Below are 20,291 nucleotides of genomic sequence, written 5' to 3' on the forward strand. Positions count from 1 at the left end.
GGTTGATTTCCTTTAGGATTGACTGGTTGATATCCTTGCCGTCCAAGGAGATCCTTGCATTATTGACTAGTAGACAAAGTCCAAAGTCCTTATCTCCCTGTCTGGGAGCTTTTGTATTTTGTATAAAATGCATAACTGTATATGTGCCCCTGGAGAGGCTAGACCTAAAATCTTTGAGAAAAGGGCAGTTGGCAAAATAATCCAAGGGATGGAGGGTTTTATATGTAAAGGTATTTTAATAGAGAAATAGAGAGATAACTTGTGGGCATTGATCATAGTCATTAGTGTTGTAAGGGGTATGAAGAGCATGAGTAGACTTATTTACCAGAGTCAAGAATGCTATAATAGAGGAGAACTTTTTATAATAAAAATCATTCTAGAAAAAGAACATTTCCCTTTTAATACCAGATGCAGTGGGACTCAATACTTGTGGCACGTGAATAAGATAAAACTGTAGATATTTTCAGGGTGGATTGCAATTGAGGAGACAGAGGAGACGTGGGTTTGATCTCTAGGTTGGGAAGATCCCCTGGAGGAGGGCATGGCAACCCATTCCAGTATTCTTGCCTGAAAAATCGCATGGACAGAGGAGCCTGGTGGGTTACAGTCCAAAGGGTCACAAAAAGTCAGACACGACTGAGCACAAGCATGGCTTGGAGCCATACTTGGAGCCATTGTGTGTGGTTATGAAAACTCAGTGGTGAGTAAGATGGATGAGGTCCCTACCCTCATGAAACGTATATGTTCTGGATGGTATATAAACAGTGAATAAGTGATTACAAGTAGGTTGTGTGAAAATCTGCTATTAAGCTGATGTATTTACATGAGCTATTATTTTTGTGTTTAAAAATATATTTGCAGTTCAGTTCAGTCGCTCAGTCATGTCCGATTCTTTGCGACCCCATGAATCGCAGCACGCCAGGCCACCCTGTCCATCACCATCTCCCGGAGTTCACTCAGACTCACGTCCATCGAGTCCGTGATGCCATCCAGCCATCTGATCCTGGGTCGTCCCCTTCTCCTCCTGCCCCCAATCCCTCCCAGCATCAGAGTCTTTTCCAATGAGTCAACTCTTCGCATGAGGTGGCCAAAGTACTGGAGCTTCAGCTTTAGCATCATTCCTTCCAAAGAAATCCCAGGGTTGATCTCCTTCAGAATGGACTGCTTGGGTCTCCTTGCAGTCCAAGGGACTCTCAAGAGTCTTCTCCAACACCACAGTTCAAAAGCATCAATTCTTTGGCGCTCAGCCTTCTTCACAGTCCAACTCTCACATCCATACATGACTACAGGAAAAACCATAGCCTTGACTAGACGGACCTTAGTTGGCAAAGTAATGTCTCTGCTTTTGAATATGCTATCTAGGTTGGTCATAACTTTTCTTCCAAGGAGTAAGTGTCTTTTAATTTCATGGCTGCCGTCACCATCTACAGTGATTTTGGAACCCCGAAAAATAAAGTCTGATACTGTTTCTACTGTTTCCCCATCTATTTCCCATGAAGTGATAGGACCAGATGCCATGATCTTCGTTTTCTGAATGTTGAACTTTAAGCCAACTTTTTCACTCTCCTCTTTCACTTTCATCAAGAGGCTTTTCAGTTCCTCTTCACTTTCTGCCATAATGGTGGTGTCATCTGCATATCTGAGGTGATTGATATTTCTCCCGGCAATCTTGATTCCAGCTTGTGTTTCTTCCAGTCCAGCGTTTCTCATGATGTACTCTGCATAGAAGTTAAACAAGCAGGGTGACAATATACAGCCTTGACGTACTCCTTTTCCTATTTGGAACCAGTCTGTTGTTCCATGTCCAGTTCTAACTGTTGCCTCCTGACCTGCATACAGGTTTCTCAAGAGGCAGGTCACGTGGTCTGGTATTGTCATCTCTTTCAGAATTTTCCACAGTTTATTGTGATCCACACAGTCAAAGGCTTTGGCAGTCAATAAAGCAGAAATAGATGTTTTTCTGGAACTCTCTTGCTTTTTCCATATTTGCAGAATTGGACTTAATCCTTGGGAAGCACATCTGCTCCCTGATATGATATCTGATTGCAGGAGCACCACAATTTAAGCGGAAAACTTTCGTACAGTATCAGATGTATGAAACTGAATTATAGCTAAGAAGCTGTCAGTTTTAGGCCTGGCTCATTCAAAAGGACTTCTGTACAATTGTTCAGGGTTAGGAGGAAGCAGAGTATCTCTGGCCACTGATTTCTTGTGCCTGAAAGAACCTTCTCTCTAGTGTTAGTTTCTCAGTCATGTTTGACTCTTTGCAACCCCCTGGACTGGAGCCCACCAGGCTCTTCTGTCCATGGGATTCTTCTGGCAAGAATACTGGAGTGGATTGCCATTTCCTTCTTCAGGGGATCTTCCCAGCCCAGGAACTGAACCCAGGTCTCTTGCATTGCAGGCAGATTCTTTCCCATCTGAACCACCCTCTGAGTCCTCCTCTCTAGACTTATTGCTAATTTAGAACTTAGCGTCATTACTGTTGTTTCTCCCACTGAAGAGGTTTCAGAAAGAGTGAACTGGTCTGGGACTCTCCACACATCTTCGTTATTGATAGCTTGTATATTCAATTTGCTTTTTCCCACAGTGCCTGCAAGTTTTCTGTTTTTCCAGATGGTGTTCAGCAAATAAATATCTTTTATATTGTATCAAGAGCATCACTATTCACCTGTATCGTATTGTTTGTATCCTAAATTTAAAACACTTGATCCAACAGTACTTTTTCTATGAGTTTTGATCTAAGACCAATTATATGCAGACATTTTTTTCCCCCCAGGCATTATGACTTAGAAAGATTTTTGAAACAATCTGAAAGTTAAAAACCGTCTCCTACCAAAAAGGTTCAACCAAATGAGTTCCTGATTTTCACTCTCAATTTTGAGATTGCTTGAGGCTTATAAAATTCTCATGTCAACAGAGAGTGGAAGATGTTTTGTGTCTTAGGTAGAAATATTTCCCAAGTGATGAGGAGATCTATAAAAGCAAGCCATAAACTTAAAGCCTTGTTCCTATCCTTCAGGGCTAAATTTCTATGTTCTGTAAGACTTTTATTCAGTTATAGCTTTTATCACATGAAGAGCTGAACACCTTTTTGTTGCTTCAATTAGATGATAATTTCTTAGTAAGCAAAAACCAGGTCTTGAGAAAGTACCTATTATAGTGCCTGCTGCTAAGTCGCTTCAGTCGTGTCCGACTCTATGTGACCCCGCAGATGGCAGCCCACCAGGCTCTGCCGTCCCTGGGATTCTCCAGGCAAGAACACTGGAGTGGGTTGCCATTTCCTTCTCCAATGCAGGAAAGTGAAAAGTGAAAGTGAAGTCGCACATTAAGTGTCCGACTCTTCGTGATCCCATGGACTACAGCCTACCAGGCTCCTCCGTCCACGGGATTTTCCAGGCAAAAGTACTGGAGTGGGGTGCCATTGCCTTCTCCGATTATAGTGCCTAGTACGTAAAAGAGTCTTAATGTATAGTGGTTTCTTGTTTTACAACTATAACAGTTTTCTATTGCTGCTGTAATAAATTATTGCAAATTTAGTGGTTTAACACAACAAAATTAATTTTCTTATAATTCTGGATGTTTGAAAAGTTTGAGATTAGTTTTCCTGGGCTAAAGTGAAGGTGTCCACAGATGGTGATCTTTCTAGAGGCTCTGAAGTGAGTATCCGTTTCCTTGCCCTTTGTAGCTTCTCTGTTCCTTGGCTTGTGGCCTCTTATTTCATCTTTAAACTGCATCCCTCTTGTTTCTGCTTCCATCATTCTGGTACCATCTCTGACCCCCCTTATAGTCCTCTTATGAGGACTATCGTGATTACACTGGGCCCACTGAATAATCCAGAATAATCTCCTATCTCACTATCTTTAATCACATTTGAAAAGTTTTTTTTTATCATATAAAGTAACATTCATATAAACTAACATTCATTTAGTCTACCTCAGTAACTACCAGAGAGCTTTGTATTTTGTAATTAGTTAGTATGTGTTTACTGAATTGTTATATAACTTTTAGTACACTTTTGCTTGGGAATAGAGGTTTTATGGTTTTTTTTTTTTTTTTTTTTATAAAGAAGTCCCAGACCAATCTTTTCCTGTATTCTTTAAAGAGCTTTGTTCTATGGAGCTTTGTTTTTATCTTCTCTTATCTATTATGAAGAGGTTTTCCTTCTCTTTAGTTCATTTAAATGCAGATATTGATTTATTGAAATGTGGTCCTTTCTCTTCTTAGTTCTGTATTATTTCTTTTTTCTCAATCATTCTTTCAAAACCCTTCACTATTCCTGATATATAAAATAAAAATGCAGATTTTTCTGTGTCTTTGTGAACAACTTTTCTGTATCAAAATTGTATGTGCTTTTTTTTTTTGATAATTGAAAGCACAGATTCAATATTATCTCCTTCCTGAGACTCAGTTTTCTTCAGAGAAAGAAAGGAACTAACTAATGAGTATACTTTATACACATTATTTAATTTTGTCACATTTTCTGAAAATAATGATCAGAGAGGTCATATCATGTGATTTGCAGTAAGTTGCAGAGCAGTAATTTAAAACAAGGTGTTTGTGGAAGACTGTGCAGCCTAATGGTGGCGATTGCACTGGAAAACAAATCCAGCCTTAGCCATGTCTCCCTGCTGTGGCAGCTTCATCAGCTGAATAGACATAATAATAGTAACTTCATAGTATGTATCTGTATGTGAAAATTAAGTCAGGGAGTGAGCGAGTATATGGAACTCTCTGTACTTTTTTCTCATCTTTCTGTAAATCTAAAACTGTTTTAAAAATAACGTCTGTTATTTCAAAAAGTCAGATAATGACTGTAGAGTACTTTGCATAGTCTTGACATATATTCACTCTTTGGCTATGGTTTTCATTACTCTATGCCCTCTCTCTTTCTGCTACAGCATGGTTTTCAGTCCAGATTAATGCTTCGACTCTGAACTCCTATAACATTTAATAGTCTGTATAGTATATAATTTATGATTTGACAGATTCATAGAATGTTAGAGTTGGAAGGAGTTTTAAAGGTCAACAGTCATATGAAGAAACTGAGGCACAGAGAGGACAAATAACTTGTCCAAGGTCATACAAGATTACATATTTTTTCTATAGTTTATTAATAAGCTATAAGGCTGTTTACTAATTTATTAACATCATTATTCCTGTTCTTTGAAATTTTCAAGTGAAATATCACTAGCTGTTAATCCTGAAGTAGATAGGATAGTAATAGATAGTAGAAGTAGATAGTAGATAGTAATGGAATTAAATTGTTAGGCATAAATTATTATTTAAGTTTCAATCCTTTACTCCATAGGTTTTTTTCACTTTATTAGGGCCCAGATAAGTTTAAGTCCTTGAATGGATTCCCAGTTTTTGACCAATGACCATGAAATACGTTTGTACTCCTTTACATATTTCCTCAAAAATTCTATCTGATCTTTTTTTTCTCTTCAAAAACTTTAATTCCTTAACATATTTTTTTTTTCCACTTCTAATGTGGGCAATCACTTGAACTAATAAAATTCAAACAAAGAGAAATTCACTCATTTTTTTTCCTTTTTTATTAATATTTATTATTTTTTCCCAAGCCACATGAAACCCAAGCCTAAAAAATGTAGTCTTGAATATGAACCAAAAAAAGAAGAGAAGTATCATGGATTTAAAAAAAATTTAGGCCAGATTTTTTGCTTGAGGAGTCAAGTTGGAGACATTAAGACTTGATCGAACGAATAGTATTTGACATGAAGTTATCAGCTGAACTTCAAAACTGATTAGTTCTACCCAGTTTTTTTATTAATGGAAATGTCTTCAGCGAACACTTCTATTTCACTAGTATGTCTTTTTGCCTCTTTAAACTCAAAAAGGTATAAACCTGTGTTTTCTAATATCTCTTTTCATGTTTTGATCTCTAGTTAGATTTGCACACCTTACTCCAGGCTCATACCATTCACCTTGCTCACATTACTGGTTTTACTGTGATGCTCTTAGAAATATCCTTTTCTTTTTTTTTTTATTACAGAAGCCATCATTTATTTGACATAGCTGATCTTCAACCTATCGATTTTTCTAACTAGCCTTCATCATTATATAATAGTCTCCTGTATCTGATTATTTTTCTGTGTATCTTTCATGTTTTTCCTCTGGTCCCTGTCCTAATTTTTCCCTCTTTAATTGAGATATTTAACTGTTTTCCTTGGAAGAATTTAAAAACAGCCTTCTGGGTCTTTCCAACTACTAGTTTCTTCTCGCTGACAATGTGTCTTTCGTACCCTCACAGAGTGATGTGTTTAGAACACAGATTTTGTTAATGTCCTTCCTGTCCTTATATCATTTATTATGATAGGTGCCATTTATTGTTTGTATGTGTGTATATGTGTATGTCTGTGTGAGTCACTTTGCTATATGCATTATAAACATTGTCTTTAATTCTGATACCAGATCTGTGAGGAAGGTTCTATTATCCCTGTTAACAGATGAAGAAATTTAAGGCTTCTGGTGGTTAAATAATCTTCCCAAGTTTGTACATATGACTGGTGGATATGAAATAGGGCCTAGATAAACGTACATCTAAACCTTTCTTCTGTCCATGTAGTTTGTTCCCTTTAGGATGCAAACATTAACTCCTTGGCCTAGCGTATGAGGACTTTGATGATTGAACTCCTATTTCCCTTGTCAGCCTATTCTGCTAATTATGCTATTTTCTTTATTGTGCCATACACTGCAACATTAAGCTTGTCATTCTTCAACTTTTACTGAGTACCTGCTTAGAGACAGGGCTTATTTAGAGATAGGGATTATTTAGGGTACTAGATGTAACAAGATGAATAAGCTTACGGTGTAGTAGAGGAAAGAGATATGAACCAACAAATTGAATGTAGTACATACAATTTTAAGTGCAGAGGAGGAAGTGAGGGTGGGTGAGTCAGGGGAGACTTCACACAAAAGAATGAGATTTGATCTGAGTCATGAAAGATGACTCACAGTTTTCAAGAATCTCCCCAAAGATTGAGGTGGGGAAGGGGGAGGAAAATGGAAGTAAGAGGGTTCTGAGGGAGGATGAGGTGTCATTAGGCTGGCAGAAGGAGGCTGGCTTAGGCTGGCAGAAGGAGGCTGGCTTAGGCAGCCAGACTCTGCAGCTCAGAATGGGCCTCAGAGCAGGGCGGCAGCTATGGTAGCCTGTGTGGCTGGTCACTGCCATTCTGGTGGTGTGTGCACTCTGTTGAGGGAAATACTTGCATGGCAGTTCCTAGCATCCTTTATTTTTCTTCAAAACACCATTTATGGTTTCTTTAGTTTCATATTATATATTGTTTTGCTTACCAATTGTATTTCCCACTAGAATGGTGACTGTATTTTGCCTGTTTTGTTCATTGTTGTACACGTAGTTCTTGGAGCACTGCCTGACCTATAACAGATATACAAATACAGTATTAAATAAATGATAGCTGAATGAATGATTTCAAGTGATGGGAATGGGAATTTTAAAGATCACTTAGAATCTACTTATTGTCTATCTGATTGAGATACACTGTAGAATATGTTTTGTACATTTAAATTATTTAACTGTGTGGGACAGGTAGTTAAAAGCATGGGCTTTGGAATTTAGTCTTTTTGTTTCTGATACTGGCCTTAGTGCTAAGTCGCTTCAGTTGTGTCTCAGTCTTTGTGTCCCGATGAACTGTAGCCCACCAGGCTACTCTGTCTATGAGATTCTCCAGACAAGAATACTGGAGTGGGTTGCAGTGCCCTCCTCCAGGGGATCTTCCCAACTCAGGGATCTAACCCATGTCTCTTCCATCTCCTGCAGTGCAAGGGAAATTCTATACAACTAGCACCACCTGAGAAGCCTTACCACTTGTGATGTAGTATCCTTCAGGAAGTTGGTTAACCACCTAAGTCTTACTGTAAAATACAGGATAATTATAGTGTTTATTTCATCATGTTGCTACAAGGCCTACATGACATAGTACATGTAAAGTGCTTAGCACAGTGTGTGGCATGTAACTGGTGTAACTATGCATTAGTATGGAGGAGGCAATGGCACCCCACTCCAGTTCTTTTGCCTGGAAAATCCCATGGATGGAGGAACCTGGTGGGCTGCAGTCCATGGGGTCACTAGAGTTGGGCACGACTGAGCAACTTCACTTTCACTTTTCACTTTCATGCATTGGAGAAGGAAATGGCAACCCACTCCAGTGTTCTTGCTTGGAGAATCCCAGGGGCAGGGGAGCCTGGTGGGCTGTCGTCTATGGGGTCACACAGAGTTGGACGTGACTGAAGCGACTTAGCAGCATGCATTAGTATTACTTTTAAAATATTTCTATGAGCACTAGGAAACCAATAAAGGGTCATGGGATATGTCCATTAGTAATATTCCATGATGGAAATTACATGGGAGAAGTTTTTGTATTAAAGCATATCGATCTATTTAGCTATCAATATTTATCAATATATATAGATATATATATCTGCTTTATCTATATCAATATATATATTGATATATATAAATATATATCATATGGGCTTCCCAGGTGGCACAGTTGTAGAGAATTCACCTACCAGTGCAGGAGATAAAACAGGCATAGGTTTGATCTCTGAAGCAGGATAATCCCCTGGAGTAGGAAATGATAACCTGTTCCAGTATTCTTGCCTGGAAAATTCCTGGGACAGAGGAGCCTGGTGGGCTGTAGTCCATGGGATTGCAAAGAGTTGAATATGACTGAGTGACTAAGCACACAGGCACACACACGCACTCACAGATTGATACAAGTGTTACAAAATAATTAATTGACCCATCCTACAAACAGGGCAGGCAGTTGAGAAACAGTTTTTTCATTCATAACACTTAGTGAATGTTTAAAGAGCTATTTTCTAATTTCAATGTCAAATTGAACATAAAGTAATATTAAAAATTCTTTTTAAATTAATGTAAGCTTGTCCAGTGAAGCATTATCTCAATAATATATTTTTGAAATATTCAGTGTAGAGCCCCAATTAGTATCTAATGCTAAATTGCTATGGAAAATGAGCATCATACTGGATTTGCAAACGCTTTAGTCTCATTCAGTTTTTAATATTTCACGTGTATTAAATGCAGTTATAGACACCTCACATTCATTCTAGCCCAAATATTAGTTTATTAAAAAATTAACTTAATCATCCTCTTCCATCATTGAAAGACAGTGTTCATTTTGAAGACTCCTCTATTGCTTATCAGCTTCCCAGGTGGCTCAGTGGTAAAGAATCCACTTTCAATGCATGAAATGTGGCTTCAATCCCTGGATCGGGAAGATCCCCTAGAGAAGGAAATGGCTTTCCACTCCAGTATTCTAGCCTGAGAAATCCCATGGACAGAGGGACCTGGTGGGCTACAGTCCATGGGCTTGCAAAAGAGTAGGACAGGGTTTAGTGACTAAGCAACACGCGTTGCTTATAGAACCTGTCAGAATGCTCTTTTTAAACCACATATGTGTGAAATCCTCCACTAAAAAGCTTTCAGTGCTTCTTATATTTCTCCTGAAATCAAGTGCAAAATTCTTGGCACGGTATTTTGGGCCTCTGTGATCTGGTCCTCATCTGCCTCTTCAACTTGATTTAACCAATGCTCTTCACTGTCTTGGGCTTCCCTGGAGGTGCAGTGGTAAAGAATCCACCTGCCAATTTAAGAGATGCAAGAGATATGGGTTCGATCCCTGTGTCTTGAAGATTCCCTGGAGGAGGAAATGGCAACCCACTCCAGTATTCTAGTCTGGAAAATTGCATGGACAAAGGAGCATGGTGAGCTACAGTCCACGAGGTTACAAAGAGTTGGACATGACTGAGCATACAGCATACTTTACACTCTTGCCTTGAGTGCTCTATTACTTTTGACCTTTCCTTGGTATGTTGTGTTTTATCCATTTGGGTGCTCTTTTCCCCCTCTGAATGCCTAGAGCACTTTTACTTGTTTTTCAAGACAATTTAAACTTCCTGTTTTGAAGCCTTCTCTAAATTTCATGGTGGAAAGTGCTTTGGGTATAGATACTTTACATATTCTTCCTATAGCACTTTCACAATGGATAGTTATCATTCCTTATCATTTTTAAACTATGCATTATTTATTTTAAATAGAGTTGATGAATACATGTTTACAGTTTGGGTGGTGTCTCTTGCTGTGGTTTAGCTTTATTATCACATGTCCTTTATTGCAGTGTACCTGAGTTTTGGGTCAGAGTCACTCTTTATACTGGTCACAGTTCCCATACGGGGCTGGTTTCCTGGACTTCCTACTACCAGAGAACTTGGAGAGCCTTTGAGGAGAAGAAACCTGTGAATCACATTTTCTATACTAAGGAAACTCATGGAAAATATACTTTTGTTGTACATCTGTCATCCTTTTGAATCCTTTGGGTGGAGTGTTTCTGAAGCTGTTGCAAAGACTCAGGAACAATCCATAGAGTTATCTATATTTGTGACAAGGTGGACTCTCAAGGCAATATTGAGAATAGTTTGCTGGGCCTGACTATGTTCAGATTACTGAATTACAGTAGAAAGTATAATTTGATTGTTGAAATATAGAAGAAAACATGTGAAGTCAGGTTTGCAATTCACTTACTGATCTTGATCTGGTCCATCCAGTAAGAAGATTATTCTGAATAAGCCTAGATTATCCTAACTTGAAAACAATATCTTGTTTATACAAAGGGATAAGTTCACAGAATATGAATTCTCTAACTAAAGCAGATCCTGTAGGGCAGAGGACCTAGACATTTTATGGTGGCGAGAACCTAGATATTTTATGGTGGAGAGTAGCTGGATAGGTATAATTAGTATGTGGTCAAGAAGTTGGGCTCTGGAGTCAGGTCTGAGTGAACACTTGTTCCACCACTTGCCAGCTATGTAAATTTTGACAGTCCTAAACCATCACCTCAGTTTTCTAAACTTCTTAACCTCTAGGCTTTGGTTTCCTCATTTATAAAATGTGGATAATAACACTGTTTATCTTAATGCGTAATTTATATACCCTGCACATGGGAAGTACTCAAACTGATAGGAATTATCATTATTATTAACAAACTGTAGAGCAGTTGTTCATATGTTAACTCCTCAGTGAGGTGGAAAGAACCAACTGGGACTTGGCATGTGGGACCTGTCAGCTATTTTGTTAGTGAAATAAATGTAAGAAGAGGATCTGAAGAAAAGAAGGAATATGGAACATTTTATTTGGCTGCTCCTGCTTTATGATGGTGTTATTTTTGTTTCAGTGTTATTGGGACACAGTTATTTTGTTAGGCTGTCACTCATCTAGTAGAAGTTAATGGGATTTTGTGAATATTCTGTCCGCAAATGGTAATAAGAATTTAGGTTTGGGAGATGTGGTTTGTGATGAGTGGAAACAGTGTCAGACTGGAAGGAAAGTTATGACCAACCTAGATAGCATATTCAAAAGCAGAGACATTACTTTGCCAACAAAGGTCCATCTAGTCAAGGTTATAGTTTTTCCAGTAGTCATGTATGGATGTGAGAGTTGGACTGCGAAGAAAGCTGAACGCCAAAGAATTGATTCTTTTGAACTGTGGTGTTGGAGAAGACTCTTGAGAGTCCCTTGGACTGCAAGGAGATCCAACCAGTCCATACTAAAGGAGATCAGTCCTGGGTGTTCATTGGAAGGACTGATGTTGAAGCTGAAACTCCAGTACTTTGGCTACCTGATGCAAAGAGCTGACTCATTTGAAAAGACCCTGATGCTGGGAAAGATTGGGGGCAGGAGGAGAAGGGGGAGACAGAGGATGAGATGGTTGGATGGCATCACCGATTCGATGGACATGGGTTTGGGTAGACTCCGGGTGTTGGTGATGGAAAGGGAGGCCTGGTGTGCTGCGGTTCATGGGGCTGCAGAGTCGGATACAACTGAGCGACTGAACTGAACTGAGCTGAAAGCTCTATAATGAATCATTATCACAGTCTAGATATAGTCCAAGTCTTATAGAAAGTGACAAGAAAGAAACAGAATCAGCTCTTCTTAATTGCAGAGTAAGGTTATGTAATTTGTTTTAAAATAACATTAAAAATTTCTGTAATTTGTAGGGTGAAATCCCAATAATTGTACTGATTGAATTCTATTTTCCATTTATGTATTCTAATCAAACGCATTGATTCTCACTATTAAATCTTAATATAATTTGGCCTTTTGTGACCATTAGGGGAAAAATATCAATGGAGAGCTTAATCAGGGAAGAAAGCTTAACTATGTTATTCTTCTGTTCTGGCTTGGGGAAGAAAGTTAATCTACTTACTCACTGACTTTCTACCCCTATTCAAACATACAGTGTTCTCCTTTTATGTCTCTTGAATGTTATAGGTTCACTTTATACTGTATACCTTTCTGTATTATTTTGAATTTAAAATAGAGCTTAATTGGATAAAAGTTAGCACTACAGTATAAGTATATAAAGACCCAGAGTGTCCACGTATTTATGTTTATATTAGTATAGTGACTGATGAATACATGTTTACTGATGAGTGAAGTTTTGGGCAAGTGTGCATATATATATGTGGAGAATGGAGAGGAAATGAATGAAGGAAAATGTGCTCTTAATTAGCAGATATAGAAGATAAATTAGCACTTTTAGTAATTATCATTGTTGTTCTTAAAAGTCCTTTTTAAGAGTACATTCAGTTCAGTTCAGTTTAATCACTTAGTCATGTCCGACTCTTTGCGACCCATGAATTGCAGCACGCCAGGCGTCCCTGGCCATCACCAACTTCCAGAGTTTACCCAAGCTCATGTCCATCGAGTTGGTGATGCCATTCAGCCATCTCATTCTCTATCATCCTCTTCTCCTCCTGCCCCCAATCCCTCCCAGCATTAGGGTCTTTTCCAATGAGTCAGCTCTTTGCATCAGGTAGCCAAAGTATTGGAGTTTCAGCTTCAACATCAGTCCTTCCAATGAACACCCAGGACTGATCTCCTTCAGAATGGACTGGTTGGATCTCCTTGCAGTCCAAGGGACTCTCAAGAGCCTTCTCCAACACCACAGTTCAAAAGCATCCATTCTTCAGTGCTCAGCTTTCTTCACAGTCTAACTCTTATATCCATACATGACCACTGGAAAAACCATAGCCTTGACTAGATGGACCTTTGTTGGCAAAGTAATGTCTCTGCTTTTGAATATGCTATCTAGGTTGGTCGTAACTTTCCTTCCAAGGAGTAAGTGTCTTTTAAGTTCATGGCCGCAGTCACCATCTGCAGTGATTTTGGAGCCCCCAAAATAATGTCTGATGTTGTTTCCACTGTTTCCGCTTCTATTTGCCATGAAGTGATGGGACCAGATGCCATGATCTTCGTTTTCTGAATGTTGAGCTTTAAGCCATCTTTTTCACTCTCCTCTTTCACTTTCAAGAGGTTTTTTAGTTCCTCTTCACTTTCTGCCATAAGGGTGGTGTCATCTGCATATCTTAGGTGATTGATATTTCTCCTGGCAATCTTGATTCCAGCTTGTGCTTCTTTCAGCCCATAGTTAAATCTAATCACGATGGTTTGTTGGAAGTGTTATCATGAGCAATGGTAAAATAGAGTTAGATGGATATATACACTTAAATAGAATTGACATCCATGGCTTAATGTCTGTTTTGTTTTATCTGTGGATGACAGATATTGGCTGTTCTTCTTTCTGTGAAATTTCATTTTATGTAAGAAACAGAAATATGTTTCCATGTACTATCCCAGTACTTTCGTTTCAGATAAGTTGATTTGATAATCATGTTTATATCTGAGGAAAAAAGCATATGTAAAACAATGTAGTGCCTCTTTCCCTCTATTGCTGGAATTATAGGGATAATTTTTAGCATTTTCTGCACTGTAGTCAGAAGTATTTTATTTGGCTGTGCTGTGTGGCATATGAAACTTAGTTCCCTGACCAGGGATTGAACCCATGCTCCCTGCATTGGGAGCATGGAGTCTCAACCATTAGACTGCCAGGGAAGTTCCAAGAGGTATCTTTTTAATGTATATTTGATTCTTGCTCTTTTCCTTTTGTATGTGTATGTGTGTATGAATATATACATACAGACAATTTTCATATGTGTCCTTAAAAAATAGAAAATCAAATATAAAGAATAGTCAATGTATTAATATTTCAAGCATGCTTTGGAAAAAATGCCAATATAGTTAGCCAGTGTTGGGCTATATATAGTCTGGACTTTGGTTTTATCTTATACCATATCTCTTTATCCTAGACCCACATGTAAGAGGTAACTTTTTAAACCTTAAATTTTATTTTCAGCTTTATTGAAGGTATAATTGACAAAATTGTAAGATGTTCACAGTGTTTGTTGTAGTGATTTGATATATGTGTGCACTGTGAAAGGATTAGTTAATATTTGTATGTGTGCTAAGTCATGTCCAACTCCTTGCGACGCTATGGACTGTAGCCTGCTAGGCTTCTCTGTCCATGGGATTCTCTAGGCAAGAATACTAGAGTGGATTGCCATTTCCTCCTCCACAGGATCTTCCAGACCCAGGGATCGAACCTGAGTCTCTTGTGTCTCCTGCATTGGCAGGTGGATTCCTTACCACTGAGCCACCTGGGAAGCTCCATATAACTAATATATCCATCACTATATATACACACAGATTCATAAGTGTGTGTTTGTGTATATACACACATTTTTTTAATTTATAGTTTTTTTGTGAGAATATTTAAGTTCTAATATCTTAGTAAATTTCAGTTCTACAGTACAGTTATCAAGTGTAGTCACCATGTAATATCTTGCACTCTCAGAACTTATTCATTTTATAGCTGAAGGTTTATATCCTTTTATGTACTTCTCCCTATTTCTCCCAACCCTCAGCCTCTGGGAATCACTTTTCTACTGTCTGCTGCTATGAGTTTGAGCTTGACTTAAAAAAATTAGATTGCACATTTAAGTGAAATCATGCAGTATTTGTCTTTTTTTTTTGTCTTAATTCATTTAGTGTAATGCCTTCAAGGTTCATCCATGTTGTGGCAAATGACAAGATTTCCTTCTTTCTTCTGAATGGATTACATTCCAGTGTGCATGTTTTCTTTATCCATTCTACTGTTGATGGAGATATAGGTTATTTCCTTGGCTTGGCTATTGTGAATAATATAGTGATCATGGGAGTATATATATCTCATCAATATCCTGTTTTCTTTTCCTCCAGATATATACCCAGATGTGGTTTATCATATGGTAGGTCTATCGTTAATTTTTTGAAGAATCTTCATATTGTTCCAATGGGGCTGTACCAATTTACATGCTCACTAACAGTATACAAGGGCTCCCTTTCACTTTAGCCTCACAAACACTTACTATCATTTGTCATTTTGATGACAGCCAGTCTAATAGGTGTTAGGTGATAGTTCATTATTGTTTTGATTTGCATTTCTTTGATGATTAGTGATATTGAGCACCTTTTCATGTGTCTATTGACCATCTGTATGTCTTCTTTGGAAAAATGTCTATTCAGTTTCTCTGCTCATTCTTTCAGTTAGATTGTTTTCTGCCATTTAATTGTGTGGGTTTTATATCTTTAGATATATATAGCTATTAGCTTAGGCTTCACTTTGGTTAGCTGATAAAGAATCCACCCTCAATGCCAAAGACCTGGGTTCAATCTTTGGGTTGGAAAGATCCCCTGGAGAAGGGAAAGACTGCCCATTAAAGTATTCTTGCCTGGAGAATTCCATAGACTGTATAGTCCATGGGGTCACAAAGAGTCAGACATGACTGAGTGACTTTCATTAACTATTTGCTTAGTGACTTCTCTAATAGATTCTGATAGCTGGAACATCACAACTTGTCATGTTCCAAGGGGGAATATCTCATTAAGACTGGGATTTAAGTTTTTTTTTTGTTGTTGTTCAGTTGCTAAGTCATGTCCGACTTTGTGACCCCTTGAACTGCAGCACGCCAGGCTTCCCTGTCCTTTACTATTTCCCTGAGTTTGCTCAAACTTACGTTCATTGAGTCAGTGATGCCATGCACCCATCTCATCCTCTGTTGACCTCTTCACCTCTTGCCCTCAATCTTCTTTTTTTCCAGCATCAGGGTCTTTTCCAATGAGTCAGCTCTTCATATCAGGTGGCCAAAATATTGGAGTTTCAGTTTCAGCATCCGTCCTTCCAAAGAATATTCAGTGTTCATGTCCATTAGGATTGACTGCTTTTATGTCCTTGCTGTCCATCCTGGAGGCCATACCCTTAGGCAACAGCTCTTAAAATATGCAAGTAAATCTCTGTGAGGGAAAGACTGGAAAATGACCATTTCTGTCTGCTCCCTCCTTACTGAGCCCTGGAGTGATATCTGATTAAGAAGTATGTTTGCTACAGTCTTATTGTACCTGTGAACACAAGTCCTGTTGACCAGATGATCAAGGGATGCATTTCCTGGGTGGCGGCTGCAAAACCAGGGATTCCTGACATGACTGCGACTTGTTTTAGGAAAACTCTGGTAGCCGTTGGCTGGCCAGTGTATGACCATGGAGGTGATCTGGAAAGAACGGTAGTTGATTCCCCTATGTGTGTTGAATTAGAAGCCTGACCCTTAGGCTTCTGCTTTTAAGATATGCAAATTGGTCTCTTTCAAGGAAAGACTCAGAGGCATTTCTGACTGCTGCCTCTGTGCTGAGATTGGAATAGCTAGACTGTTTGCTGCAGCCCCGTTGAACCTGTGAAGGCAGGCGCCTGCTGGCCACCAAAGCCAAGTGGTCAGGGGGTGTGTGTTATGTGGAGCAGTTGCAAAAGCTGGTGCTCCAGACAGGTAGCACACAAACTCCTTTTAGGGAGATATCATTGACCTGGAGTAGGGCAGGAAATTGTGGAGATAGCACCAGTGTTTTTGTGTGATGTCTGGGGAAGATCACAGTTGACCTGTGCTAATTACGAGCCTAAATCTCAGGCTTTTAGTTTTTAAGATATGCTAATACACCTCTTTCAGGGGAAGAATGAGATGAGCATTTTTGTCTGCTGACTCTGCACTGAGCCCTGTTTCAGTGTGTTTTTTTTTCATGTCTGTCTGATTTGTAGGAGTCACTCAGCTAGTTTCTGGATTTCTTTTTTAAAAAACTGTTTTAATTAATTAATTGAAATATAACTGACCTTCAAAACTATGTTAGGTGCACAATATAGTAATTCCATATTTCTGTATATTCTGCTTTATGTTTGTTTATTTGTTTTGCTTTTTTACCACATAAAAGTGAAATAATACAGTATTTGTTTTTCTTTGTGTGACTTGTTTCACTTAGCGTAATACCCTCTAGGTCTACCCATACCATTGCTTTTTTAATGTCTGAGTAATATTCCATGACTTAGAACACTAAGTATTCATTACTCAGAGAGCTGGCTGGACAATAAAAAAGGCTGAGCACCAAAGAATTGATGCCTTCGAACTGTGGTGTTAGGGAAAACGCTTGAGAGTCCCTTGGACAGCAAGGAGATCAAACCAGTCAATCCTAAAGGAAATCAACCCTGAATATTCATTGGAAGCCCTGATGCTGAAGCTGAAGTTTCAATACTTTAGCCACCTGATGCCAAGAGCCGACTCACTAGAAAACACCTTGATGCTGGGAAAAATAGAAGGCAGGAGGAGAAGGGGACGACAGAGAATGAGATGGTTGGATGGCATCACCAACGTGAGTTTGAGCAAACTCCAGGAGATAATGAAGGGCAGGGAAGCCTGACATGCTACATCTATGTGGTCGCAAAGAGTTGGACACGACTTAACGTATGAACAACAACAAATATTCCATTATATATATACCACATCTTTATCCATTCATCTATCAATGGACACTTAGGTTGCTTCTGTATCTTGGCTATTGTAAATAATGCTGCAGTGAACATTGGGGTGCATATATCTTTTTGAATTGTTGTTTTTGTATTCTTTGAAAAAATACCCAGAAGTGGAATTTCTTGGTCCAGACACAGTTACTTCTTGAGGACCACCATACTGTTTTCCATAGTGACTACACCAATGTATGTTCTCACTGACAGTGCTGGAGAATTTTCCTTTCTTCACATCTCTTGTTTTCTTTATTAAAATTGTGATTCTGACATGTGTGAGGTGATATCTCATTGTACTTTTGACTTGTAATTTTTTTTTTTAATGATTAGTGATGTTGAATATCTTTTCATGTGCCTATTGGCCATGCTGCTGCTGCTGGTAAGTCATGTCAGTAATGTCCGACTCTGTGTGATCCCACAGACAGCAGCCCACCAGGCTCTGCCATCCCTGGGATTCTCCAGGCAAGAACACTGGAGTGTGTTGCCATTTCCTTCTCCATCCTGTTGACCAAATTTATGTCTTTTTTGGGACAAAAATCCCATTCAAGTCCTGTGCCCATTTTTAAATCTGGTTGTTTGGAGGTTTTTTTTTTTTTGTTTTTTTTTTTAAATTGAATTGTATGAATTCTTTATTTTGAATATTGACCCTTTGTTAGATATATCATTTGCAAATGTCTTCCCCGTTCTGTAGGCTGCCTTTTTGTTTTGTTGATAGTTTCCTTTGCTGCACAAATACTTTTTAGCTGATGTTGTCTATTTTTGCTTTAGTTTCTCTTGCTTGAGGATGTGTAGCTAACAAAATATTGATAAGACTGGTACTAAGAGCCTACTGCCTAGAATGTTACAGCTTCAGGTCTTACATTTAAAATTTTAATCCCATTTTGAGTTTATTATTGTGTATGGTGTAAGAGAGTAGTCCATTTTTCCTTTTGCCTGCAGTTGTCCAGTTTTTCCAACAGCATTTATTGAACAGGCTGTCTTTCTTCATTGTATATTCTTGTTCCCTCTGTCATAAATTGTTCTTATAAGTGTGGGTTTATTTCTGGGTTCTCTATTCTGTTCTGTGGATGCATGTGTCTGTTTTCTGTCAGTACCACACCCTCTTGATGGCTATAGCTTTGTAGTATAGTTTGAAATCAGGGACTCTGATACCTCCTGCTGCTGGTAGGTGGAACTGAGTCCCTTTGCAATTGGCAGTGCAGCCTGGCCAATTGGCAGTGGAAATGGCTGAGTCCCTACGCACCTAGCTGCTTGATATAAGGGTCCCAGAACTGATGCTAGTGGGCTGTTGGTGGGTGGGCCACCTGGCACTGTTGGGCTAGAAGGAGGATTACAAAATGATTGTTGGCACCAGTGTCCTTGTGGTAGAATGAGATCCCTGCTTTCACTGTATATGTCCCCAAGAGGCATCCCAGTTTTCTCCTACCTCTCTGGGAGACTCTCAAGATCAGCAAGTGGGTACACCTCAGGCTTCTTTCAAATTGCTACCTCTCTGGTGATTCCAGAGCATGTGAGATTTTATGTGTGCCCTTTAAAACCAGAGTCTATTTCTTATGACTCTGTGGCTTTCCCATACACAAAGCCCCACTCTTGCCTTCAAAATCAGACATTCCTGGGGCTTGTCTTCCCATTGTGGGAATCCCAGTCAGGGGAGTCTGATATGGGGCTCCAACCCCTTACTCTTTGGGGGTAACTTCTGCAGTTGTGATTATCCTCTCATTTGTGAGTTGCCTATCTTGAAAGTATGAGTCTGTACTGAATTTCTACCCCTCCTATTCTTTTTGTGATTTCTACTTTTTATCTTAAGTTGTAAAAAGTCTGTTAGTTAGACTAACTTTCTGTTAGTCTTCAGGTAATTCTCATAGGTAGTTCTGTAAATTGTGATTTTGGTGTGCCTGTGGAAGGAGGTAAACTCAGGATCTTCCTGTTTCACCATTTTGGTCAGTCCTCTCTAGATTCTGGATTTCTTTCAGAGAGAATTGTTCTGTGTGTAGCTATAGATTTGATGTGTCCATGGGAGAGTTGAGTTCAGGACCATCCTATGTAGCAATGATGGACCGTAGTGATCATCATTATTTTTACTTAGATTTATCCTCCAACTGTAGGCTTTCCTCTTCCTCATTCTTTCTTGAACCTTATGTTTTCTTTTTGTGTGTAGTATTTTTTTTAAAAACTGTCTCAAATTTTGCTCTATAAAGTTTTGTTTTACTCTCTTGAAAGATAATTTATCTTAGTGTATCATTCTGGCTTGGTAGCTATTTCCTCTTAGCATTTTAAAGATATATTTAATTTTTTTTCTTATTTTTTTCTTGTTGCTGTTGAGAAGTTATTTCTTTTTTAGGTAGTTTTTTCCTCTTTGTTATTAATATTTTCTTTTTGTCTTTGGTTTTTTGCAGTTTTAATGTAATGTATCATGTTCAGGATTCATGTCTTTTATCGATTCTGGAAAATTACTACATTTATCTCTTCAAATACTGCTTCTTTCCATTATTTCTTTTTGAACTCCAG

The 20,291-nt window shown here is 38.6% G+C and overlaps 1 protein-coding gene across 12 annotated transcripts in view; it reads left to right on the forward strand.

Annotated features, from left to right (window-relative positions):
• Positions 1–20,291, forward strand: part of DLG2 (discs large MAGUK scaffold protein 2) — a 2,369,976-nt gene that overhangs the window by 62,712 nt on the left and 2,286,973 nt on the right. The gene's annotated exons all lie outside the window — the stretch shown is intronic.

The sequence above is a fragment of the Ovis aries genome, chromosome 21 (assembly GCF_016772045.2).
Source record: "Ovis aries strain OAR_USU_Benz2616 breed Rambouillet chromosome 21, ARS-UI_Ramb_v3.0, whole genome shotgun sequence".
Lineage (NCBI taxonomy): Eukaryota > Metazoa > Chordata > Mammalia > Artiodactyla > Bovidae > Ovis > Ovis aries.